Source organism: Acinonyx jubatus, chromosome D1 (assembly GCF_027475565.1).
Source record: "Acinonyx jubatus isolate Ajub_Pintada_27869175 chromosome D1, VMU_Ajub_asm_v1.0, whole genome shotgun sequence".
NCBI lineage: Eukaryota > Metazoa > Chordata > Mammalia > Carnivora > Felidae > Acinonyx > Acinonyx jubatus.
Genome location: NC_069390.1, coordinates 62,878,856 through 62,904,748, shown reverse-complemented (window position 1 = coordinate 62,904,748; position 25,893 = coordinate 62,878,856). Strand labels below are relative to the sequence as shown.

Below are 25,893 nucleotides of genomic sequence, written 5' to 3'. Positions count from 1 at the left end.
TTTGCAAACCAGGCCCAGACACGAACAGCAAGAAAAGACCAAAGAAAGAGGCAGGCCACTGCAGACTGTTAGGAGGCCGTATTTTTTTGTTTGTTTGTTTGTTTGTTTGTTTTAATTTATTTTTGAGAGAGATAGAGACAGAGTGTGAACAGGGAGGGGCAGAGAGAGAGACAGAGACAGAGACACGAATCTCAAGCAGGCTCCAGGCTCTGAATCGTCAGCACAGAGCCCAACACGGGGCTCGAACCCACAAACTGGGATATAATGACCTGAGCTGAAGTTGGATGCTTAACCGACTGAGCCACCCATGTGCCCCAGGAGACAGGTTTAATAAGCAAGAGAACTTCTATATGAGGCTTGTCTTGGGTGGCCACAAGACAAGTAGATATCTCCATCCACCTGACAGAATCTTAAAATGTTTATTTAGAGACATTAATGAGGTTAAGTCATGTATACCTTCCAGATGGTCTCAGCATTACTTCCTCAGGGCTGAGTCTTTAAAACGACTCCAGCTTTGGGAACAGTGGGTGCAACATACATTCCAAGCACAGGCGAGGAGGTGAGGAGCCTCCTATTTCTGGTTCCAGCTCGCAGATCGATCGGTGGTCATATCTTCTCGATGACTTCCTCCAGCAACTGGTTTTGACTTAGACTGAAGTAAATTTTAAAAAGAAATTCCTGGGAAGTGTGAGTAAAGTATTTGCTTTGGGGTAGTTTATACTGAGATTAATGTTACCTTTTAAATATCACAAATTATGCACACATACATATGCATATAAAATGCGTGTGAAGCTCCAGTGTAGTGTGGTAACACTTAAATAGTCCGTAATTATAGTTCATGACATGCACTGAGAACTCATTGTGTGGCAGACAGTGGGCTAGGGATTGAGAGATCAAAGACAAAAGAAAAGCAGTAAGATTATTGCAATAGAATTCACGTGCAATAATGAGATATGTAGAAGATACTTTAAGGTCAAAAAGAAAGGAGAATCCAGTGAGAAAATGGTTATTTTAGGGATAAGTGGTTGCCCTTGATACTTCTTGTTAAGTCTTTTCATAATCCTTATTTTAATAATATCTTTAACTCTTTCTGGAAGGTTGTTTTCCAAGTTTGAGAAAGTCAGTCATTCAGGTTTTTTTCTTCCACTGAATCTCATGGCAATAATCTTACTCATTTAAGTGTTACAACCCAAGAAGTATAAAAAGATAAAGACCTGAATGACTAATACTAATAGGAAGTTGTCTATCATCGTCTTCTCATGACAGGGCCCAGGCTTGCCTTACAGAAGGTAGTAGCTTCTTTCGGTAAAGAATTGTTTGGTGATTGAAACTATTGGAGGATATAATTAAAATGCTATTCTAAGGGAGACATATGATCGATATAGGGAGATATGCAGATATATGAATACACACACAAATACACATATACACGCAGTCACTTCTCACGATTTGCTGTAGTTTTGTGCTATAGTTACCGCAAATATTAAACTAGCAAACAGTAAATGAATGCTCCTAGGAAAAATACAGGGTTCTATTCTGTGAGCCTCCGGTCACACATCTTTGTCAACTGATTAATATATAACCTTGTAGTATGCATGAAGACACGGTATATATTGTTGATTTGTTAACACTGAACTCACAGTCAACACCACTGTAACTCATGCCTGAACAAAGCTTATATAACTTATCTATTTTCTCCATTAGGCACATCACAGCCTTGACAGCACTTTTGCACTACACTCGGAGCCATTTTAAACAGTGAAATCACCAGTAAAAAGCACAAAAATGAGAAAAACATGGCACTAAATAGACCATGAAAAGGACACACTTGTTTCCAGAGTGAGTGCTGAAGCAAAGCAGAAACTGCCTTGTTGGACCTCCACTGGGAACAGACTCACCAGGTAACTCAAAATTCTCACCACACTGAGCATGTCTACAAATGATTGAAAGTCCCACATGTTTAATTGGGGATTACACGTATATTTTAGTACACACATTTGTAAACACAGAATCCACGAGGAATGAGGATAGACACATTTTTCTATACATATCACTTAAAATTATTTAAAATATAGTGATAGCCTCAGTGAGAGCAATATATACCCCCAACACACACACTAGAGAATATTTTATTTTCTCTTTTAGGCATATTTCATTCAGAAAGAATTGGCTTATAGGAGCTCAATCCCCAATTGTATTTACAGTGAGTAAGAGAGTGCTCTGATATAGTCAAGGATATTGCTCAAACTCACTGGCTCTGGCTGACAATCCCATTTGAGCTTTTTAACACTTACCAACTCTCTAAGGTATTCTATAACTTAAAGAGGGAAGAGTTAAGTAACTCTTGACTGGTATAATGTAGAGTTTGTTTTTTTTCAATTTTTTTATTTTATTGTTATGTTATTTTTAGAAAGAGAGCATGGAAAGAGGGCAGAGGGCCAGAGGGGGAGCAAGATAATCATTTTTATTTTTTTAATGTTTATTTTTGACAGAGAGACAGAACATGAGTGGGGGAGGGGCAGAGAGAGAGGGAGACATAATCGGAAGCAGGCTGCAGGCTCTGAGCTGTCAGCACAGAGCCCCACGCGGGGCTTGAACTCACAGACTGCAAGATCATGACCTCAGCCAAAGTCAGGCGCTCAACTGACTGAGCCACCCAGGCACCCCGGAGAGCAAGATAATCTTAAACAGCCTCCACACTCAGTTCAGAGATGGATGACCTTGGGATCATGACCTGAGCCCAAATCAAGAGTTAGATTTTCAACCAACTCAGCCACCCAGGAACCCCTGGAATTTTGTTTTGTGGAATTTGACTTGTGTCTTAACTCCCAATCTGCTCTCAGTATCAAAGTATTAAAAACTATAAAGCAAAGGAAGACAGTTCAGTCAACGTAGAGGGTATTTGGGTTTTTGTTGTTGTTTTAATCAAAACTTTAAGGAAATAGACTAGGATTATTCAGTGCTGACTCTATCACTGAGCTATTACTGTGTAACAAAGCATTCCCAACCTCAGTGACTGAAAGCACTAACTGCTTATTCTTATGCACGTGTCTTCCCATTGGTGGGGGGTTCCTCCGGGCTCTGGGCACCTCTGCTTCAGGGTGAGGTAGCTGAAGCTGCTCTGCCTCCAGATGCAGGTCAAGGGTCAGAAGAAGTGGCTCTGCCCCACAACACTCTCATGTTCGGGGAATCCAGGGACAGGAGAGAGGTACAAAAGGAAAAGCAGAAATACCCAAAGCCTCTTAAGGACTAGGCTTGGTTGGATTTGTCACACTATCACTTCTATTCTCATTCTACAGGCCAAAGTAAGTCACAGGGCACAACCCAAAGTTAAACAGTAAGGAACTATACTCTTCCTCTTGAGTAGGGGCTATTAGGAAATTACATGGCAAAGGGTGTGGCTACAGGGAGGGAGAAGGCATTGGAGCCATTAATTCAATCTACTACACCTGCTATATGTTTGGCACTAAGCTCATACTGCTTAATAGGCCTTAACAGATGTGATACATTTTTCCTCCCTCCCCCACCTCTTTGTCTCTCCCTCTCTGGTAATTATGTTTATTACCCAATAATATAATGAGGATACTGAGGATTAGAGGGTCAAATTTAAATCCCTCAAAGTTTCTCAGTAAGTGAGAGAGCCAGCTTTCATAGAAAGGATCACAGGGCTTTAGACTTGAGCTCTTTTTGTTTTTAAGTTTTTTTTTTTAATGTTTTATTTTTGAGAGAAAGGAACAGAGCATGAGTGGGGAAGGGGCAGGGAGAGAGAGGGAGGGATACCCGAAATAAGAAGCAGGCTCCAGGCTGTCAGCACAGCGGCAGATGTGGGTCTTGAACCCATGAACCATGAGATCATGACCTAAACTGACTTCCTACGCTTAACTGACTGAGCCATCCATGTGTCCCTAGATTTGAGCTCTTAAGCGCAGCACTATTTTGTTGAAAGAGATGCCTAGTACCCACTAGGACCAGAAATGAATGCTACATTTGCCTTTCTTCCAAGCTCATGCTTATCACACCATAACACATGTATTATATAAAAGAGAAACCTTCATGGAAAAAGCTTACATGCTAACACAACAGATTTCTTCCTCTCTTTCTCTCATAACCTATACCTAATGTGCCAGAATATCTTCACCTTTCTAATATACTTAAAATATGTCAATAATCAGTTGCTTCTCATCATTTCCATGCTACTACCATGGTCCAAGCCACCACCTTCTTTCTTGAGTATGACTGCAGTAACTAACTTCCTAACACCTCTCCCTGCTTATACCCTGCCTAAAACCCAGATATATGGTCAAGACAGCAGCCAGAGTATTACTTTTAATAAGAACTAATTTTTGCTCTGAGCACCTAGGTGACTCAGTTGGTTGAGTGTCTGACTTGAGCTCAGGTCATGTTATCACCAGTTATGAGTTCCAGCCCTGCATCAGGCTCTGTGCTGACAGCTCAGAGCCAGGAGCCTGCTTCGAATTCTCTCTCCCTGTCTCTCTGCCCTCCCCTTCATGCTTGCGCTATCTTGCTCTCTCTGAATCTCAAAAATAAATAAACATTAATAAAACTCTAATTTTTGCTCAACACCCTGTAATGGGTACTTAGAGTACTTAGAGTAAAATCCAGTTTCCTTTCAATAGCTTGCAAGGCCCTCTTAACCAGATCTATTCACCTCTCCATCCCTCATTTGCCTCCATTCCTCTCCTACTACTTTCTCCATCATTCCCTCTACTGCAGCCACACTGGTTGCCCTGTTGTTTCTCCAAAAAGTCAGGCAGGGGCCAATCTGAAAACTTAAGGTTGCACTAGAATTCTCTGGATCAATCTTCACAGAAATAGGTTTCTAGTTAGCTCCCTTATCTCTTTAAATTGTTTGCGTAAATGTCAATGAACCTACCTTGAACACCCAATTTAAAATCACAAACTGCCTCCTGCCCTGCTCTGCATCAGCTTCCATCCTGCTATCCCCAATCCCTTTACCCTGCTATACTTTTTCTTTTCTGCCTAACACTTTTAATCTTATATTATGTAATACAACTGCCTATTATGATTATTGTTTACTGTCTATCACCCAATGTTAGAATATAAACTCACGGGGCGCCTGGGTGGCACAGTCGGTTAAGCGTCGGACTTCAGCCAGGTCACGATCTCGCGGTCTGTGAGTTCGAGCCCCGCGTCAGGCTCTGGGCTGATGGCTCAGAGCCTGGAGCCTGTTTCCGATTCTGTGTCTCCCTCTCTCTCTGCCCCTCCCCCGTTCATGCTCTGTCTCTCTCTGTCCCCCAAAAAAAATAAATATTGAAAAAAAAATTTGAAAAATAAAAAAAAAAAGAATATAAACTCAAGAAGCCAGCTTTAGTCTATGTTGTTCACTGTTGTATCCTAATATCAAGAAGTGTCTCTGGAACATAGCAGGCAATCAATAAACATTTGTTGAAACAATGAATGAACTGCCCACTGAGGCAGAGTTTCCATAGTGTACAAACTTTGGAAAAAGACCAACGTGATTGTGTAATGAATGCAAGATGACATTCGTTACCTTTGTGACTTTGAGCAAATTAATGTTTAAGAGCCTCAGTTTTCTCTGAAATGATGAGCAGACTGTTAAGGTCTCATGATACAACCCTTACTTTTGACAGTTTCATGGTTAATTGGAATTCCAACCTGTGGCCTCTGGAGTGCAGCCCATAACTGAGAATTTACAAAAAGAGGGACAATGTATAGTTTCTGACCACATGGATTTCAACGACATTTTCCGCATTCATTTTTCTTAAAATGGAGAACTGCCGTTTACAATGAGCCTTCCTCCTCCCTCCTCCACCTGTAGCCAGTTATTCTTTCTCAGTGCCAGTGTGTGACACACTTACTTTGGTAATTGCTAGTAGTCACTGGAGGTGGCAGAGAAAGAGGGGTGGGTAAGTTGACTTTTAGTCTGTTTCACTGCTGCCATTCCTCGATTGGCCTCATAGGTGGGGAGGGGAGAGCAAGAGCATCATACACTCTCTGTACCACAAAGTGGCTTCGAAACAGAATTGTACTTTTTCACAGTTCTAGGGGCAAGACGTGTGAGATCAAGGTGTTGGCAGGGTTGCGCTTTTGTTTTATTTTTATTTCTGTTTTTATTTGAGGCCTGTCTGCTTGTAGATGGCTTTCTTCTCCCTGTGTCTTCAGATGATCTTCTGTGTGCGCTCATATTTGTCTCTGAGTTTATTCTTCCTATAAGAACACCAGTCATAAAGGATCAGGGCCAAGTCTCATGATCTCATTTCATTTTAATTACCTTTGTAAAGGCTCTTTCTACAGGTACAGTCACATTCTGAGGTACTGGGGTTAGGATTTTATATGGATTTTGGGAAGACACATGGGGCCCATAACTGGGAGTCATGAATGAAGAGCACAATAAATCTATTATTTATGTTTGTCAGAGATGCCTTCTTAACATTTTTTTCTTTTGCTCTGACAAGTAGAACCATATTTCGACTATAAAGGTAAAGTTACTAGGATGATCTAGCCATTCAAAATGAAAAATAGCCACATGGAGTAAAAGTAGGTGTATAGGTATGTGGTCTGGGGTCAGTGTTCAGTGTTCACTAAAAACTAAAATGCACTACTTCAAGGTCTATCACACACAACCATTTTCAAAAATTCAAAAATGAATAAATAGCAATTCTAACTGTGAAGTAATAGCAAGAATTCTTATTGCTAACCTCTTCTGTCACAAATCTGTCACAAATATAATAGTTTCTGGGCACCTTCGTGGCTCAGTTGGTTAAGCCTCTAACTCCTGATATTAGCTCAGGTTTTGATCTCAAGGTCGTGGGATCAAACCCCGAGTTCGGCTCTGTGCTGAGCATCAGGCTTGCTTGAGATTCTCTCTCTCCCTCTCTATCTGCCCCCTTCCACTCGTGCACTTTCTCTCCCTCAAAATAAATAAAAATTTTAGAAAAGCAAATATAATTATTTGTCTTCTGCATAATCTGTTTCCCAATTTGAGTTTTATCTCATATTGCCAAAATCAGTAAAATTAGTATTTCTTTGAATACCTAAGTGTGTTTGCAATTGAGTCTGTTCTCTTGTTTTTACCAGTATTACATATTGGTTAGCTAATGATCAAATAGTGAAACTATTGCAGGAAGCCCATAAGCTCCCTTCCAGACTGACACCAGATCTTTATCTGGAACAATACTTTCTGGATTCATCTTTTCAACTCATTTTCCAAGGATTGTAAAGCTTGGCCTTATGATTCTATCTGGGTAATTCCAATCTATTATTCTTCCTAATTTAGTTGAATTCCCTAATCTACAAGCAAAAGTTAGGTCCCAGGAATCTTGCTGTTACTTAGCATTTTTTAAAATGCATAATTAAAAGTCAAATAATTGTCTTTATTCTTTTAAAATTATGAGATTTCCTATTTACTATCACTTTTAGATATCTACTTTATATTTACAATATATTTTTAATATTTACTGTAAAATATTAAAAATAATTACTCTGAGTCTCCTATTTCATCATTTGGGGCTGAGAGCTCTGCAGGTGTTTGTAGGGTGATTTTAAATTTTTTTTTAACGTTTTTTTAAATTTATTTTTGAGACAGGGAGAGACAGAGCATGAACAGGGGAGGGTCAGAGAGAGGGAGACACAGAATCTGAATCAGGGTCCAGGCTCTGAGCTGTCAGCACAGAGCCCAACGCAGGGCTCGAACTCACGGACCGCGAGATCATGACCTGAGCCAAAGTCGGCCGCTTAACTGACTGAGCCACCCAGGCGCTCCTGTAGGGTGATTTTAAATCACATAGTTTATTCTGAAGCAATGGGCTCTAATTATTCAGTCCCAGTAATTCTCTATATTTCATTTGTCTGTCATGTGTTAAGATTGATATTCCTGAGTTGGAATACTCAGTGTGTTTTTCCGGGAGTCAGAAAATTGTGGCCTGGGGCCAAATTCTTGCCAGCTGGCTGATTTTGTCAATAAAGTTTTATTGCACAGACATACCTATTCCTTTACATACAGAGTCGAGTAGTTGAGAAAGAGACTGCATACCCCTGAAGCCTAAAATATTTATTGTCTCTTTAGATAAGAAGTTTGCCAATCGCCATGTTATGTATATTTTATTTTTTAAAGCTGCAATGAATATGACCATCTCTATTTATTTTAATTCCAGTCTGGTAAACATTAGGTGTTATATTCGTTTCAGGTGTACAATATACAAATTCAGCAATTCTATACGTTACTCAGTACTCATGAAGACAAGTGTACTCTTAATTCCCTTTACCTGTTTCACCCATCTCCCCAGGAACCTCCCCTCTGGTAACCATCAGTTTGTTTGAGTCTGTTTCTTGGTTTTTTACTTTTTTCCTTTGTTCATTTGCTTGAGTGAAGTCATCTGGTATTTGTCCTTCTCTGATTTGTTTCATTTAGCATTATACTCTTTACATCCACCCATGTTGATGCAAATGGTAAGATTTCATTTTTTTTAATGGCTGAGTAATATTTTGTTTTGTTGCATATGCACACACACACACACACACACATCTTCTTTATCCATTCATCTAGTAATGAACACTTAGGCTGCATATCTTGAATGTTGTAAATAATGCTACTATAAACATAGGGGTGCATATACTTTCTTTAGTTAGTCTTTTTTTGTTCTTTGGATAATACCCAGTAGTGGAATTATTGGATCATAAGGTAATTCTATTTTTCATTTTTCGAGGTACCTACATACTGTCTTCTACAGTGACTGTACCAGTTTGCATTCCCACCAACAGTGCATGAGGATTCCTTTTTCTCCACATCCTCACAACCCTTGTTTCTTCCATTTCTTATTTTAACCATTCTGACAGGTGTGAGGTGATATCTCATTGTAGTTTCAGTTTGCATTTCTCTCATGATAAGTGATATTGAACATCTTTTCATGTGTCTCTTGGCCATCTGAATGTCTTATTTGATAAATGTCTTTTCAAGTCTTCTGCCCATTTGTTTTTAATTGGTTTATTTGGGGTTTTTTTTGGTGTTGACTTGGATAAGTTCTTTATAAATTTTGTATGCTAACCTTTTATCAGGTATGTCCTTTGCAAACATTTTCTCCAGTTAAGTAGGCTATCTTTTAGTTTTATTGATTGTTTCCTTTGCTGTGCAGAAGCTTTTTATTTTGATGTAGGCCCAAAAGTTTATTTTTGCTTTTGTTTTCCTTTCTTCAGGAGATATACCTAGATAAATGTTGCCACTGCCCATGTCAGAGAAATTACTGACTGCTTTCTTCTAGGATGATTTCAGGTCTAACATTTTGGTCTCTACTCCATTTTGAGTTTATTTTTGGATATGATGTAAGAAAGTGGTCCATTTTCTTTCTTTCTTTCTTTCTTTCTTTCTTTCTTTCTTTCTTTCTTTCTTTCTTTCTTTTTCTCTCTCTCTCTCTCTCTCTCTTTTTTTTTTTTTTTTTGGCATGTAGCTGTCCCATTTTCCCAAAGCCATTATCGAAGGGACTATCTGGACTGTCTTTTTCCCATTGTGTCTTCTTGCCTTCTTTGTCAAAGATTAATTGACCATATAGGTGTGGGTTTATTTTTGGGCTTTCTATTCTGTTCTGTTGATCTATGCATCTATTTTTGTGCACGTACTATACTGTTTTAATTACTACAGTTTTGCAGTATATCTTGAAATCTGGGATTGTGATACCTTCACTTTTGTTCTTCTTTCTCAAGATTGCTTACACTATTTTTGATCTTTTGTGGTTGCATATAAATTTTACATTTGTTGTTGTAGTTCTTTGAAAAATGTTAGTATTTTGATATGGACTGCATTAAATATGTGCATTTTTGGGGGCATAGACATTTTAACAGTATTGTTTTACAACACATGCACATGGAATGTCTTTCCATTTGTTTGTGTTATCTTCAATTTCTTTCATCCGTGCTTTATAGTCTCCACAGAACGAACCTTTCACCAATTTGGTTAAGTTTATTCCTAGATATTTTATTATTTTTTTGACCAGCACTATTTTTATCATAACTGCTTGGGCAATAATTCAGCATAGATGCTAACTGAAATTGTTTTTATCCTTAATGCTTTCTAACCTAGCTGATACCTTAAAAAAATTTATACTGAATTTACTTCCTTGCTATAAATGAAGATTAGTTTGTACAAATTTACCTATCTATGGAAAGTCTATTGTCATTATATTATTAAAATGCATTCTGTCTAAATACTGTATTTTTCCAGTAGCTGTGTTAATGTATACTTAATAATATGGTTTATAACTTTACTATGAAATAATCAGACTTTGTATTTTTTGCTTTTATACTTTATTTAATATTTTTTTAATTCTTTCAGTGTCAATTTTGTTTGGAGATGGGTGCTGAGATGTAAACTTACTGGTAAGTGATACCACGTTTCTTAATGTGATGCATTTTTAAAAAGTAGATATTCTGACACCCTGATCCTTAAAGCTAGAAACCAAACCTATGATTTAGGGGTATTGTAATATTGTATTCTCCATCTGCAGATAAAGTTCCTAGAGAAATATTTTTTGTTTATCCCTCACTAAATGATATGATGGGTGAAACAGTTCCATCTGCAAAGTGGCAAAAGATAATGGAATTAAATGATTTGGAGAACACTTAGTGTTTGTGTTGTCATGAAAACACAGGGTTCATATGAATAAAGAAACCAGGGTCCAGATGAATAAAGAAAAAAAAGGAAAAATAGAAAAACTAACCTGAGAGGAACTATACAGTGCTAAGTTCTATAAACAATGCAATTTGCTTAGATTTTCTATTTTTTAAAGGTTTTAGCACCCCATGAAAAATATGGAATGTCTATGAAATTCTTTCGTCTCATAAAATGCTTAGAAATATGGAAATGAATGATTCATTCTTGTTCCAGAATTTGAATGGGATGAAGTATTTAGTTTCTTTGATGTATCAAAGTAATAAAATCCTGTCAGAAAATGTTAGGTTTCCTAATATTGAAGCATGCACATTTAATAATCAAGTTTACAAGAACTTATTAATTTTATCTGAGAGCTAATTTCAAACTCAGTATTTTTGGAAGTTTATTTAATAATTTTAATGGCAGTTGATATTTTCTGTTGCTATTCACAATGCATCGAAGTTGAAAAAACCACCACTGTGAAGTCACAGGTTTTATCTTAAACCAAGGGAAATCTCGTTTCTTTCCTAATAAATAATTTAGATGTTCTGTGGCTCTATCTATGTCCTTATGAATCTATGTAAGTTAGCTGAGAAGCAATACAGCAGGAAGAATTTGTTCTTGACTTAAATGTATTATAAATCAGATGGGTTATTCAAGAGGAATTGTTGGTGTTTTCATGTCTCATTACTTCATTGAATAATGCAAGATATCTTGGGAGAGCCAGTGAAAATACAATTACACATAATTTTTAATTATTATTTAGGAATTGGGATTTATATTAATGTCTATGTAATATTTTTATTTTACACAGACATCTTAACAAAACACTTTTAACCATCTCCTTTGAGAATACAGGAGGAAATATTATTAGAGGAGTTGAAATAGGCTTACTCTGTACTACCTTACCAGCCTATTAACATTTTATAATAAAATTGATTTGTTCCCATAGCATTTCTCTTTTAAGTACTCATTTTGCAAATGAGACAATGCTATTTGATATCACCACAAGCAAATATGATAATGTTGAGCAATTATAGCCTACATTCTAAGAATCAGTTGAGAATATTCTAAAAAAGTTATGTTTTTTTTAAATGGCCCATGAAAACCTGGAAAAAATAGAATGAATAAAAGTAGAAAAGAAATTAAATCAGTGAATAGAAAATATAGAAGTTGCAAAGTGAGAGACCAAGTCATTATGTATAAACAAGAGTATTTTTATGTAAACATGCTGTCTACAAAGTGGAAAGTTAGGGCATCTGAAGAGATGTTTGGTTATTTAACATATTTTTAAATTAATTTGATTTTTAAAATGAAGTATAAGAGACTTGTTGAGACATTTTTCTTGAAAATATTTGACATGTGTTACCTTAACTAAGCAGGATCTGATTGACAGTCATATTAGAGAGAACTATGATGTAGAAGATTGCAGAAAAATGCTATAAAGGACCTCTTGAAATTTAATCTGGAAATAACTAGTCATTAACTAGCCTTGTTGGTGAAATTGAACAGCCATTTAGTGGGTCCAAAGAAGCAGCCTCGAGTTTTGATTGTTTAACCTCTCAACTTTCAAAAAAAAAAAGTTATTTTCAGTACCAGTATTTCTGTACTTCATTTGACACCAAATTATGGAACTTATAAAAACTATGTAAGTGTATATGTTAAATCAAGAGAAAAATAATGGCTTATTTGTGGTACTGAGCTGGAAACATGAGAAACTGACTAACATATGATTGAATACTTCGTATGGATGAGAGAGTACATTTAACTTTTATAGGTAAGCAGCTATTTCTCAAGCATTTATACCATGATGAATTCAAATGTCAAGAATTGTTGTATCAAAGGCTTGTTTCTGGGTCTAAAATTAGTCCTTCTTGCAATTGAAGAATTTCTATCTAGTTTGGATATACTTTCTGATACATAAATCCTGATAAGCAAGAAAACAGTCTCTCTAAAGTAATTTGTTAAAACTTCTCAACCACATAAATGACTAAAATTTGTTTTCTTGATAAGGTCATGTAACAATAAAATGCCCAAAGGATATATGAATTCACTAAAATAATCAGCACTAATCCAGGTTTACATTTATCATTAGAAATTATGACTGAAGACATAATTTGGCTGTTGATACCATTTTAAATGACTAAAAATGTATCTGTAGGTGACATTTTGTAGATATATAATCTCTTGTAACTATGAGGTCTACAAGAGCAGAAGCGGCTTTAGTTTTGAATCCTGAGAAAACAAAAAGTGCTTGAAATATAACCTACTTTAATAAATTTTTTTAAATCAATTATATGTTTTGAGGGTAAATAGTGTTTTTATTATTACAATTATTATTTGATTATAGAATATATAAAAAACATCATCCTTGGTTTTGGTAAAGAAATAGTATTACATATATTTAAGGGCAAAAACTCTGGATCCAGAATTTGGGGATGATGATCCAGCTCATCCAAAGTATATGATCTCATGCCTCTCCATGTCATACTTTCATTGTCTCAGAGTATTGAATGAGCTGGTAATATGCTTAGAGATGTCCCTATCATACAGCAAACATTACATGGTTATTAATCATTATTATTGTTTTCATAGTTGCTGCTGTTGGAAATCAGACATGCCTTAAAGCTTAAGGCGTTCATATTATAGTAGGAGAGACAGGTATAAACAAAACTAATTATAATATAAAGTATGATACATTCCAGAAGCTATAAATAGAAAGAATATAATAGGGTACTTAATAAGTGAGAATTTGGAATGGTTTCACAAATGAGATAGGTCTTTAGCCTGGGCCTAGATGATTTTCTTGTGTATATTTTAGCATCAGAAACCAGCAAGGACAGTGTTCTGGGAAGATGAACAGTAGAAAATATTTAAATTCAAGAGGCCTGATAAATCAACAAAACAGCATTAGCATTATATAGCTTTTAAATAGCTATTAATTACTAAAAATCCTATTTTAAAAAATCCTTTTCATGCCATTTTGTTTTCCTAGCATTTACTCTTTAATTTGGTTTTCAAAGACATTCAATGTCAAGGTCCAATCCACGTCTCCAACCTTACCTTCAATATTGGAAGCAGAATACTTCCAATATCCTCCACCTATAAGTCCAATTTCATTTTATGCTGCAGCCATTTTTTCCTCTTCTCCTGAATATTCTATAGATTTGTACATTTTCTCTCTACCTTGAAGGCTGTTATTCTTACTCCTGCACAGGACAAACTCTAAACTTCTACAAAACTCCTTGTTCAAATGTTAGTTCTTTTATAAAGCTTTCCCTGATATTTTATGTCATTTTCAAGTTTGGCAGATAGAAACCAAATGCAGATGTGCACACCCCACAACACAATCTGATAGATTACATTATCAATTTATTTCATCAAGAAAAGAGAATATTTTTAGAAGCAAGTTTGACCACCCAGAACTGGAACAGATGCAGCCTAGTTCAGTGTGTAGTCCCTTGGCCTCCAAATCCCAGCATGGGCTGCCATGCATCTGGTGGTGATACTGGCTGATGTGAGAAGCTAAATTTCTTCCTGGGCCATGATTCTTGCATTATTGGTGTTTTCATTACTATCCATAAAGAATTACACATATAATTTACATGCTTCCATTTAAGGGAAGTATTGATTCCACATTCTGAACTAATTTCAGAACTAAAAGTGAAGGGGTTTCATCAACTAGGGGAAAGTAGGATTATGGTTCTGAGTAGTACTTGTATTGAGAGTTCCAGTTTTACAGAAATCTTATGTATCTCTACACAATATTAGACCTTTCATCTTCCAGATCCCATTGCATTTTCTTTATTTTAAGCCAGAATCCATGCTGGGGACTGCATGGATTAAAGTAGGTAAAATGCAGCTTTGTCTTCATGGAGATCATAATACAGTAGGTAATACAGATTGATAGCTCAGCTAACATGAATGATAATCTCTGTCATCATAGAGGCAAGTACTGAGTGCTGTGAAAGTGTGTAAACGGGAATGAGAAGTACCTTGGAGAAGGTGACACTTGAGGTGTCAATATGGCTTAACTAGGTGAAGAGACTGAAGAGAGCATTTCAGTCAGTGGAACTCCATGTTAAAGTTTCCTTCACCAGAGTATAATACATCCAGAGAGCTGCGTGTAACTCGGCATTCTCATCTCTAAGAAGTCTCAATGGTGGAGTGTATATGTATGCTTTAGGGTCCAATTCATAGTACCTCCTAGTTCAGCAAACATTTTATGATTAATTATTTACTGTGCTTATATCCATGTGCTCAGTGTTACATCTAAAAAAATGAATAGCTTGATTCACTGAAAATATTTGACTTAAACATGTAGGTGTCTTATGTGTGTGTGTATGTGTGAGGGTCGTGGTTAGGTAGGTAGCTAGATAGACATACAGACATTTAAACATCTTCTAAACCTTTAGGTCATTAAGTATAATTTGGCCATGCGGTCATATTTTTTGTGTGTTTTCACAATCTCAGTGTTTTAAAACTTTCATTTGAGGAATGCCATTTATATTGGTGACATTTGAGTGATTATCTTATTGACTTATAGCACATTGATTTATGTGAAATGCTTTTTTAGGCACTCGATAAATGCTTGTTGACTGACTGACTTTCACAAACATTTAAGATAAGAATGATGTATATAGTGAAGTCATTTTGCCAACAGGAAACTAACTGGGTGCCAAGGTTTGTATACAGTGTAAATCATAAGGACATGAAAGTCTCATGACTGCCTGGAGAAAGCACACAGATGTACTTTTCCAAGTAACAGATTCACTTTTCTGCAGCTTATGGCTGAGAAAAAAAGCTTCAGGCAGAACCAAACAAACTATTCTGGAGACTGACAGTGAATAAATCTATACTGTGTTTTCTATATTTTTATAGTATTATAGAGTGTGCCATGAAGCCCTGTCTACATTATCATAGACATGATAGATAAGAGCACACGCTTTGGAATTAGATTGTCTTGACTGGAGTTGAAACCTAGCCTTCAGAGTAACCATCTGTGTAGCTTTGGGCCTGTCTTCTAATTTCTATAAAGATTAGTTTATATTGTAGGCTGGATAATGCCCATCCTACCCTAACAATATGTCCACATACTAATCCTTGAAACTTGTGAATATGTCGCCTGAAATGCTAAAAAGGAATTTGCAGATATGATTAAATTAAGGAATTGAGATGGGGAGGTCATACTGCATTGTTTAGATGGGCCCAACGTAACCAAGAGTCCTTATTAGAGGGAGACAGGAAGGTCAAAGTCAGAGACAGAGACAGTGTGACAGAAGCAGAGGTCAGAGTTAGCCCAAGGAATGCAGGCAGCCTCTAGAAAGTGGGAAAACACAAGGAAACTAATATGGTTTAGATATCTAAGAATAGGCATAATAAAGACCTCCCTAATAGGATTGTTGTGAGGATTAACTGTTATAGTAAACACAAAAAAGCCGTCAGCAATATAAACTATGAGGTCGAAGAATGTGGAGCCCAAGCATGCCTCAATGCTTGAAACTTGTCCTTGTTCACATAAATTAGCTTTTCAGTCCACACTTTAACAAAGCATTTGCCTTGTGAATTTATTTATTTCATAATATAGACAGTAATTTGAACTTCCATGGGAAGGATAATAGAACTACCAAGACTATACATACATATATATATATATATATATATATATGTATGTATGTATTCAGATAAGAAAAGAAAGAAGGTAGTATGTGTTGAAAGCCCATACAAATCAATTTTTCATACATTATTTTAACAAAAACCTTAAAAGAAGTGGCATTTTTCTCATTATTAAACATAGATGTTGAGATTCACCTTAAATATAATATATTAAGACTATTGAAGTGATAGTAAACCAATTCATAATAACTGAAAGCTGCAAGGTAGTGCTAACATTTGACTGAACCTGAGGACTCAAAAATATTGGAACCAGGAACAGGTCTTAATCCTCATTGTACCTGTTTGCCTTGCCTTCCTTTGTGCCATCTTCTAGACTCATTAAACAGAAATTGGCCATCAAGGATCCTGAAGAAAATTCAACCTGTTTCTCTACTTTGTGGTTGAAATGGGATGAAAGAGGGGAATTTATTTGCCCAAGGTCACCAGCTAATTCGGATATGTGATCTTTGTCTCTGCCTTGTAGATTTGTCTTCTCTCCTTTCCTATGAAGAAAACTAAAACCTACCTGCTCAGCTTTTCTGGGGAACAACATGTTTTCATTCTAAAATTACTAGGGCTTTTAAAACCAGATTTGGTATCTGAAGGTCTACTTCACGATGAGTATCTCTTTTTCTGTGGTTAAAATCCTTACTCCCAGCCTAAGGCTCAGAATGAGCCTCATTTAGAATAACTTTCTCACTTAGAATCCTTAAACCATCTTAAGATTTATTTTCCCTAAGATCTCACATTGCTCTTGAGATTTTGGCTGAGTCTAAGGTCTGAATAGGAGTTTGCATTCATCCATTTAACAAATATTTACTTAGTATTTATTATGTGCTAGGGGCTGTGCAAGGTTCTAGAGACACTATGATAATAAGATTGTTCAAGAACTCAAAGATTCTGAAGTTTAGTGAGGTGTTCAAACAAGTAAACAGGAAGTAAAAATAAACGCTGGTAAGTGCTGTGATAGTGGCAGGCACATGGTACAGTGGAAGATAGAGGGACAACAGCTACCTAGTGTTGTTGGAGGGGAGAGTGTAGAGTTTGTCAGGAAAGACATTGGACTAGTTGACATTTAAATTAAGTAGTAACCCTAAAGAACACCAAGGAATTGAAGGGAAAATGATAGGAGAAGGATGTATAAACAGAAGCATAGAGAAGCAGCATTCACAGAGGTGCATGATAAAAGGGAAACTAAAACAAGTTTGACATGCCTGGAGCATAGAATAGGATTTTGAGCCTTGGGGTAGATAGAGTTGAAAGTGGGGGGAGACAAGACAGAAGACACGAGGAGGGACCAGAAAGGAGGGATCTGGCAAACCATGGAAAGGAGTTTGGACTTCATCTAGGATGTGAAAGGGTTTGCAGTTCAAGGGAGAAACATGATCAAACTTCTTATTATGGAAATAGCTCTCTGACTATAAAATGGACATTGAACTGAAGAAGGGTAAGCCTAAGGTGGAAGACCAAATAGTAGGCTGTTTACCCTAATTAAGTATGGTTGTGAATCAAGACTTGTTAAGGTATGTATAGTAATAAATAATAATATATTTCCTTTCAAAATTTATAAGCAAAACTTGAAACTAAGATGATATTTGAAAGCATACAATTTGCATACTTTATGTTTGAATTTAAAATTAAATAATATGGATAAATATAAAATCAATATAACATTATGTCAACTATACTCAAAGACAGAAAATGAGAGAAAGAAAGAAAAGAAAGAAGGAAAGAAAGGAGGACAGAAAGGAAGGAAAGAAGGAAGGAAGAAAGAAAATAAAGTCAGAAAGACAAAGACAAAAAAAAAAGAAAGATGATGTATCAAATGTTTACAGGCCTACTATACAGCAGAATATATTCTAAGGTTTGTTGATACTTTAGATTTTTAAAGTTTCTGGTTTTAGGTCATTCTGTCAAAGGGGAAAATTATGATGTGTAACTTATTACCACTTTATAAGTACTATAGAAGTACTGGTAGAATGATTAACTTACTTTGTGTAAAGGGAATCAGAAAGGCTCCAAAGAAAGAGCAATTAGGCTTGGTCTTGAAATATTTTGTCTAGGAGATAAAGAATAAAAAAGACATTGGAGCCAAAACATGAATAAAACATAAGCTAAAACATGAAGCATGAAGATTTTTAATATAACTAATGAATAACAAATTAGGTAGTAATTAAGGTACAGAGGGTACAAGAATGAGGGTATGGTACAACAGAGATCCCAAACAACAAACTAAGGAGTTAGGATATTTCTCCCTAAACAATAGGAAGACATTAATGTCAGCATAGTAGTGAAATGATCAGATCTATTTACTTGAGAAGGAACAGTGTTGGGAGTGAAGAAAATGTACCATGTGTGTAAGTGGTCAAGAGGTTTGTCACTGGTTCCTAACTTTTCAATTTGGAAGTTGTTAGAAAATTGAGGAGGTTGAGTAAAATATCCTCCAGAGTGAGAAAGCACTTCAAGACTGAGAAATGAAGCAAACTACTCCATACCACTTATAAAGAATTTTATTCAGGATAACTTATGGGGGAGATTGGACGAAGGGAAAATCCGGGGGGAACTCGGCCATTCTCTGCCCCCAGTCTCTACAGCCCTTCTCCACCCAGTCCAGACCTTGGTCCTCAGCGTTCATGGAACAATGGGACATGCTGATGAGGTCACAGGATACATATCTACAGTGGACGTTTCTGTGTGTCAGTCATCTCTACTACCTGTCTAAAGTGGAGGCTTCTGTGTGCCATTTTGGGGAGGAGCAGAACAAACCTTCCCACATTCCAGTCAGGGCACACATTAATACCATGGGGCCTGGAACACGTAGAAAGGGAGGGAGGTTTTTGCATGGGCATGAACAAGATGGAGGGCCAAAAATGAGAGTCAGTGTTGTCAGCACTCCTACAGAAGTCTATTTTAAATGTAACTTTTTTCCTTATTCCCAATTAGTGGTAGTTGTTCTTGCCCTTATGGAAGCTACAGAAAGTTTTATGTGCACACATGTCTTCAGAGACCTCTTACAACTCTGGGGTTCCTCAGTGTTCCACAGTCCCTGACTTAGCACTAATAGAGTCAAAGATGGGGATCTAAATTATGGAAATAACAACAAATTGAAGAGTTAGAATGATTCAAGAGGTAGAATTAGCAGAACTTACTGTCCCACTAGACAGGAAATGTTGGAGAGAAAGGGGGGAGGGGAAGCATGAAGACTAGGGGCAGGTTAGAGCAGTAATCCTGGTAAGAGATGATGTGGCCTGGCTTAGGATCATATTATAGAAGCACAAAGTCAGATTAGAAATATACTTTGAAGGTATAGCTGATAGAAGTTTTGGTTGGATTTGAATCAAATTATTTCAACATTTGAGCAATGAACAACTTGGTGAATGGTGGCGCTTTGTGTTGTCTTGGGGATCACGGAGGTGTAGAAAGAACATGTGTGGAAAAGGACTACAGAGTTGATTATCACAATTACTATACATTTGCTTTTTCTTTGTGTATTATTAGTTTTATTATCTATTTTTCTAGTCTACTGCATGTTTCATATGAACAAGAACAAATTCATTGGCTAATTCTAATGATTAAGATGTAGCAAGACTCATTGTAGGTACTAAATATTTGTTGAATGAATGAATTTACCAGGGCCTCTCTGCTTCATTGTTTTCTAAATTTAACACATGTTGGATAAGTTAGGAGTAAGGTTTCTGGAAAAAGACTGGGTTCAAAAATTAGTTTCATCACTCACAAGCTATTTAACGCCGAGTCACTTCACTTCTCTCAGCCTCAGTTTCTTCATCTCTACTAATAATTTTAAAAGACCAATAATAGTCCAACTTTGTAAAATTCTGATGGTGAAATAAATTAGTAAATGGAAAGCAAACAGAATAATACCTAGTAACTGGTTAGGTGTTCAGGGAATGTTGCCTATTAAAATTATTATTTGGAGGGGCACCTAGGTGACTCAGTCAGTTAAGTGTCTGACTCTTGATCTAGGCTCAGGTTCATCATGTTCATGAGTTCATGATCTCAGAGTTCATGAGTTCAAGCCCTGCATCAGGGTTTCAGGCATGGAGCCTGCTTGGGATTCTGTCTCTCCTTCTCTCTGCCCCTTACCTGCTTTTGTGTGTGTCTGTCTCCCTCTCAAAATAAATCAATGAAACTTTAAAAGAAAAATAAAATTGTTATTTAGAGAAAATTCACAGGTAAAATATGTTTGGAGACCGTTACTCTGCCTATGGGAAAGGAGATTTTCTCTGTTAAATAGTAATCACAAAGCACTTTGTGCTTGAGACACTTTTACATACATTAATTATTCTTTTTAGATGTTCAGTACCGGCTGGTTGAATAGCAAAAACAAATAAACTATAACAGTGGCGGTATGCTAAATCTTGTTTCTGGTTTTATGAATGTGTAGATGTGCATGCATCAGTGGTGGGGTGGAGGCACAGAGGATGGAGAGGGAAATATGTCTCAGAGGCCATCATTGAAGTGTTCTCAGTAGTGTGATTTAAGGATATTTTATATTGAGTTTATATCAGTTTTTAAAACTGTCTCCTATAAGTTTATAAGAGTTTTCTCTTTTAGTCATAACAATTTGACTATTTCTGAGACTCTTAGTCTTGTGAGAATGTACTGCCTGGACCTGGTGTCTCTGAGTGAAGTATTTATCTGTGGCTTTCCATCCCATGCCCTCCATCTCTATGAGTACCAGAAGAGGCCTTAGAGGAGTCTTTGCCCCTCCGAGAAATCATATGACACACCTGCTCTTCCTTAGAAAATGAAACTAGAGATAAATGTTTGATGTACTTTCAACTCTTTTACGGTTCTCATTACTCTAAATGTGCAATGGTAAAGAAATCTCTCAAGCAGAAAGGTGAGTCACCTTACAAAGCCAGTGACTGCAAGGATAATTATTCTCCTTTGCCCTGCAGGTCATTTGTTATGGATGAGAGATATATCAGACTCCCCCCATAACCAGACGCTATGCTATTAATGCAAAGGGCTTTGAAGTTGGTTTTTCTGTAGCTGCCGACAATTCCTATGACCAATATGAAATTTTGTGACTCTGAGCAATTTTAATTCCCCATGCAAATATTTAAGTAATTCTGGTAACCTAGGATGACCTCCCAGAACATTGGATCTTAGAACCATAATGATAATTCAAAATCATTTTTAACTGACTGAAGAAATAATAACCATGACATTTAGTATCTGCCAATGACTATCCCTGCCATGTAAATATTATAATTCCAGTATTCAAGGTAAAATAACTGGGGCCCAAAATGGTCCTGTATCTTGCCCAAAGTCATAAAGCCAATTTATCTTGATCTCAAACCCAGGAACATCTTCGTGCAACTCGGACTTTTTCTACTACATCTAGCCCCCTGTTAAATTACTTTAGATGGGGCATGTGAGGGACTTTTGGCAGTCACAGAAGCTTTACAGATCCTGAAAATGGTCTGTGGAATGTCTACTGGAATGCTTGATTAAAATGTCAATGCAGGTATAGGGAAACATCAGATTGTCTCTTTCAAATTCAAGTTCTCTCTCTATCTTCTCTATGCTGTATATTCCACACTGGGTGCTTAATAAATATTAATTACGATAATGCTTCACAGAGTTAAAATTAATGTATTTTTTGCAAGTGTTTGGACTGCTTGAGAAGAGACTATCAATTCAACATGAGATTTTACTTTATTGTAATTTAGACTGAGCAAAAAGAAGAGGCAATGAATACTTTCCAACTGTTTTAATTGTGACCGAGAACAGTGTCTCTGTAGATTAGTGGTTCAATCAATGAAGCCTATTTCTGAATACTTTCTACATGCCAAATGTTTATCTAAGTATTTTGCAAATGCTAAAGTGTTATAACAACACTTCAGGTAGATGTTATTATAATCTTTCTTTTCCAAATAAGGAAATGAGATACTGAGATGTTATGTAAGTGGCCAAACTGATATAAGCCCTCAGGTATTCTGACTCCAGAGTCTGACATCTAGATCACTATGCTATTCTTTCTTGAATATAAATTTGAAATTGGGAAAATAAGTAATTGATTAATTTATGCCTTCATTCTTTCTGTCCAATAACATTAATTGAGCACTTTCTGTGTCTAAAGCTCTGTGCAAAAGTCCTGGTAGGATATAGATCTGAATAAAATAAGCTCTTTACCTAAAGAAAGCATACAACCTTAAGTATTGTGAGGCCAAGCAAAATTATTGTTGTGTTTACATCAAAAGACTCATGGGAACATGAAGGAAGGTGGGGGTTCATATTAATTGAAGAACATAGGAAAACCTTTCACAGACAGATGATTTAATGCCCTCGTAAGACGAAAACAGAATGGCAACTGAGACTAAGGGAACATCAGGGAAAAAATACGGAGAAATTAAAATCCATATGTGTTTGAAAAGTACTGAATAAACTAATAGGGAAATAATTCCCACTCAACTCACTGCTTTCTGGTATATACTTGTGGGTTCTTAAATGTGGATACTCATTAAAACCAATGTGAAACTTCTTCAAAGCTGACACATCCAGCTCCATATCCTAGAGAGTCCATTGCAAGTAGTAAAGTTTAGGGTTTGGGCATGTGTTTTTGGTATGCTCCCTTAATTAAAAACTATAGCTCTTCCTTAATTGTCAAGTTATTTTGTTGTTATGTTTCCTCTCTGGTATATCTTTGGTGCTTCCCAGATTTTTCTCCATTTCTACTTCCATAATATGCTTGTAAGACATACCAGGAATAATCTCTCAGAAATAGAGGGTGGAAAGAAGTGCCTAGGGCCGGGCGCACACATATTTATCACAAAGAGTTGTGGTTCTTACACTCAGAACTTTAAAAAGATATATCATAGATCCTAGCCTTTCATATCTTTTCAAATGATTTATAAAAAATATAATTTAAACCATATTCTTTATTATACAATATAGTAGTCAAGGAAAACTAGAAATGTAAATCATGCATAATGCAGTACTTTTGTCTAAAAATATCTATGCACAAGTAAGGAATCATGAGAAAATAGATGAGTATGCCCCTCACTCAGATCTCTAACTTTGTGGTTCAAAGGAGAATAGCATATTTCCTTATCACCTACCGCTGGTTGAGTCTCTTACCTCTTCATGTCCCTCCCCAGGGTATTCTTCTTGCCACAGTCTTCGGTGTCCTGCCTTGCAGGGGAGCCCTCTGGTGTTTCTTAGCAAACCCATTTTGTAGTGTTGGTGTCTTTTAAAGCCTTCATGCTTACTAAAAGTACTCACACACACAGAGGCGCACACACACAAATGTATGTCTGGTTACCTGTGTGTGTGTATATATATACAGAATGATAATTCACCTGCTGGGACGCCTGGTTGGCTCAGTCGGTTAAGCATCCAGCTTCAGCTCAGGTCATGATCTCACAGTTTATGAGTTCAAGCCCCACATCAGGCTCTGTGCTGACAGCTCAGAGCCTGGAGCCTGCTTCAGATTCTGTTTCTCTCTCTCTCTTTCTCTCTCTCTCTCTCTCTCTCTCTGCCCCTCCCCCACTCATGCTCGCTCTCTCTCTCAAAAATAAACATTAAAATGATAATTCACCTGCTTATTCTACATTTTACTACTCTGGGAAAATTGCTGGTAACCACTTTGTTTGTCCACTACCTTCTTGCATCTTTTCCATTTCCTAATACGGAATTGATGTGTGATATAGTTTTACAGGTAAGCTCACCTAGAGCCCTGCTTACAACCTTCTACATAATCACAAAGCCATTGAGAGTGGCACATATTCTTCTATAATTTGATGCATTTTCTTTAAATATGGATGATAATAATCACAATAGCTACCATTTATTAGGCAACTAACTTTGTGGTAAGGGTTTGGCATTCATTAACTTATTTAATTTTATCCTTACAACAGCCTTTACCCATTTGCAGATGAGAAGACAGAGGTTCATAGAAATAATGTATCAAGTTTCATAGAACAATATAACAACAGTGTCAGGATTTAAACACAAGTGTTTTGGAGTACAACACCCATTTTATTAATTACCCTTACATATATATATAGAGAGAGTCATTCTTTTAACTGATATTTAACGAGCAACTGCAGTGGGTATGCCAGATTTTGGTCTAGGTGCTAAAGATACAATGATTAGCCAAAGCAGACACATTTCCGTTCATTAAGAAGTTAACAGTCTAGGAGGGGAGGCAGATATTAACCAAATGGAAGTAATATGAAATTACCATTATATTGAGGTACATGTTTATATTTCAAGGGTGTTATATTTAACCTGCTTAAATATATGGACAGGAAGGCCGGTTTTTTACAAAATAATTTGTAACCTGATATACAAAAATGATACAGGCTTTTCTAAGGTAGGAAGAAGGCTCCTTTGATGGATTGAGGTTCATAGTAAGACTCAGTAAGACCATGCATGGTTAAACATTTTTGTCTGTTTACTAGAGTAATGGGAAGCCAGTAGAGGATTTTAAGCATGGAGATGACAAGATTTGATGTGGAAAAGATCACTCTGGCTGCATTGCGGAGAAAAATGCTGGGAGAATACAAGTATATATGAGGAGATTAGTTATTCTGGTTGGTAATTCTGTTGAGAAATAATTGGAACTGACATTAAGGATATGATAAATGGGAAGACTTCAACACATTTGGGATCTATTCAGGAAATAAAATCAATAGGAATTGGTGATGGATTGGTTTTAAGGAAGGAGAGGAATCAAGGGTATTTCCTATGTACTTGATTTGTGTAACTGTCGAAGGGGTACCCATTTATTGAGAATAGAAGCAGTGAAAGAATGCAATGCTTCATTAGTCTATTAATGATTAATTTATTAAAAGTGCACAATATATCAATAGTCAGCAGGCATTTGATTGTCATGTATATCTGAGTAATTGCTGAATGCCCAGAAATATACCTGATATGCTAAGGGTATCAGGTATGCAGAACTGTGAAAACATGGTTGAAAATCTTGAGATATTTGCTGGGACACTAGGAAATCCAGAAGTCACTATTGAAGTGGCATATTGATTTTCCACTGATAAAATCAGAGTGATTTTTAGGTAAATTTTTGTAAATAATGTGGTCCATAATAGATGCTCAATAAAATATTGAATAGATTAATGATAAAGAAGCAAAGTACCCATAGTATTTGATGATTACTAGGCAGTCAGTAAATAATTTAGTCCAAAATAATGTATAAAGGCAAATCATTTTGAACATGAAAAAGAATCATAAAGTGAGATTATACTTTAATCCCCAATTTAGGCATTTTTATAGTCTTTTTAAATGTAGTTGTGCTATCCCTCCATTCTCTTGCACATCACACATGTACACTTGCTTTAGAATCCAAGAAAGGGTTAACTCATTCTTAATGGTGACCACATAAGGACTTATATCCAATAAGGAGTCTTAAAAGATGTATAATGAAGATGTAAGTTTTCTCCAACTACTTGAGTGATTTGGGCCACCAGATGTCACTACAGATTAAGCAATGGTGAAAGCCTCCCATAGTATAAATTCTACAGAGAATTTTGACAAGTTAAGCAAATACTAGAAGATGTTGATTTTAAAAGAGAAATAATTGGACAGTTGTTTGACTTTTTTTA

The 25,893-nt window shown here is 36.5% G+C and overlaps 1 protein-coding gene across 1 annotated transcript in view; it reads left to right on the top strand.

Moving 5' to 3' along the window:
• The window catches only part of TENM4 (teneurin transmembrane protein 4), a 2,866,770-nt gene that overhangs the window by 369,192 nt on the left and 2,471,685 nt on the right, over positions 1 to 25,893 (top strand). Inside the window, exon 2 of the mRNA XM_053202558.1 lies at positions 10,328 to 10,371. The gene's annotated coding sequence lies outside the window, so the exon portion shown is untranslated. The remainder of the gene's footprint in view (positions 1 to 10,327; positions 10,372 to 25,893) is intronic.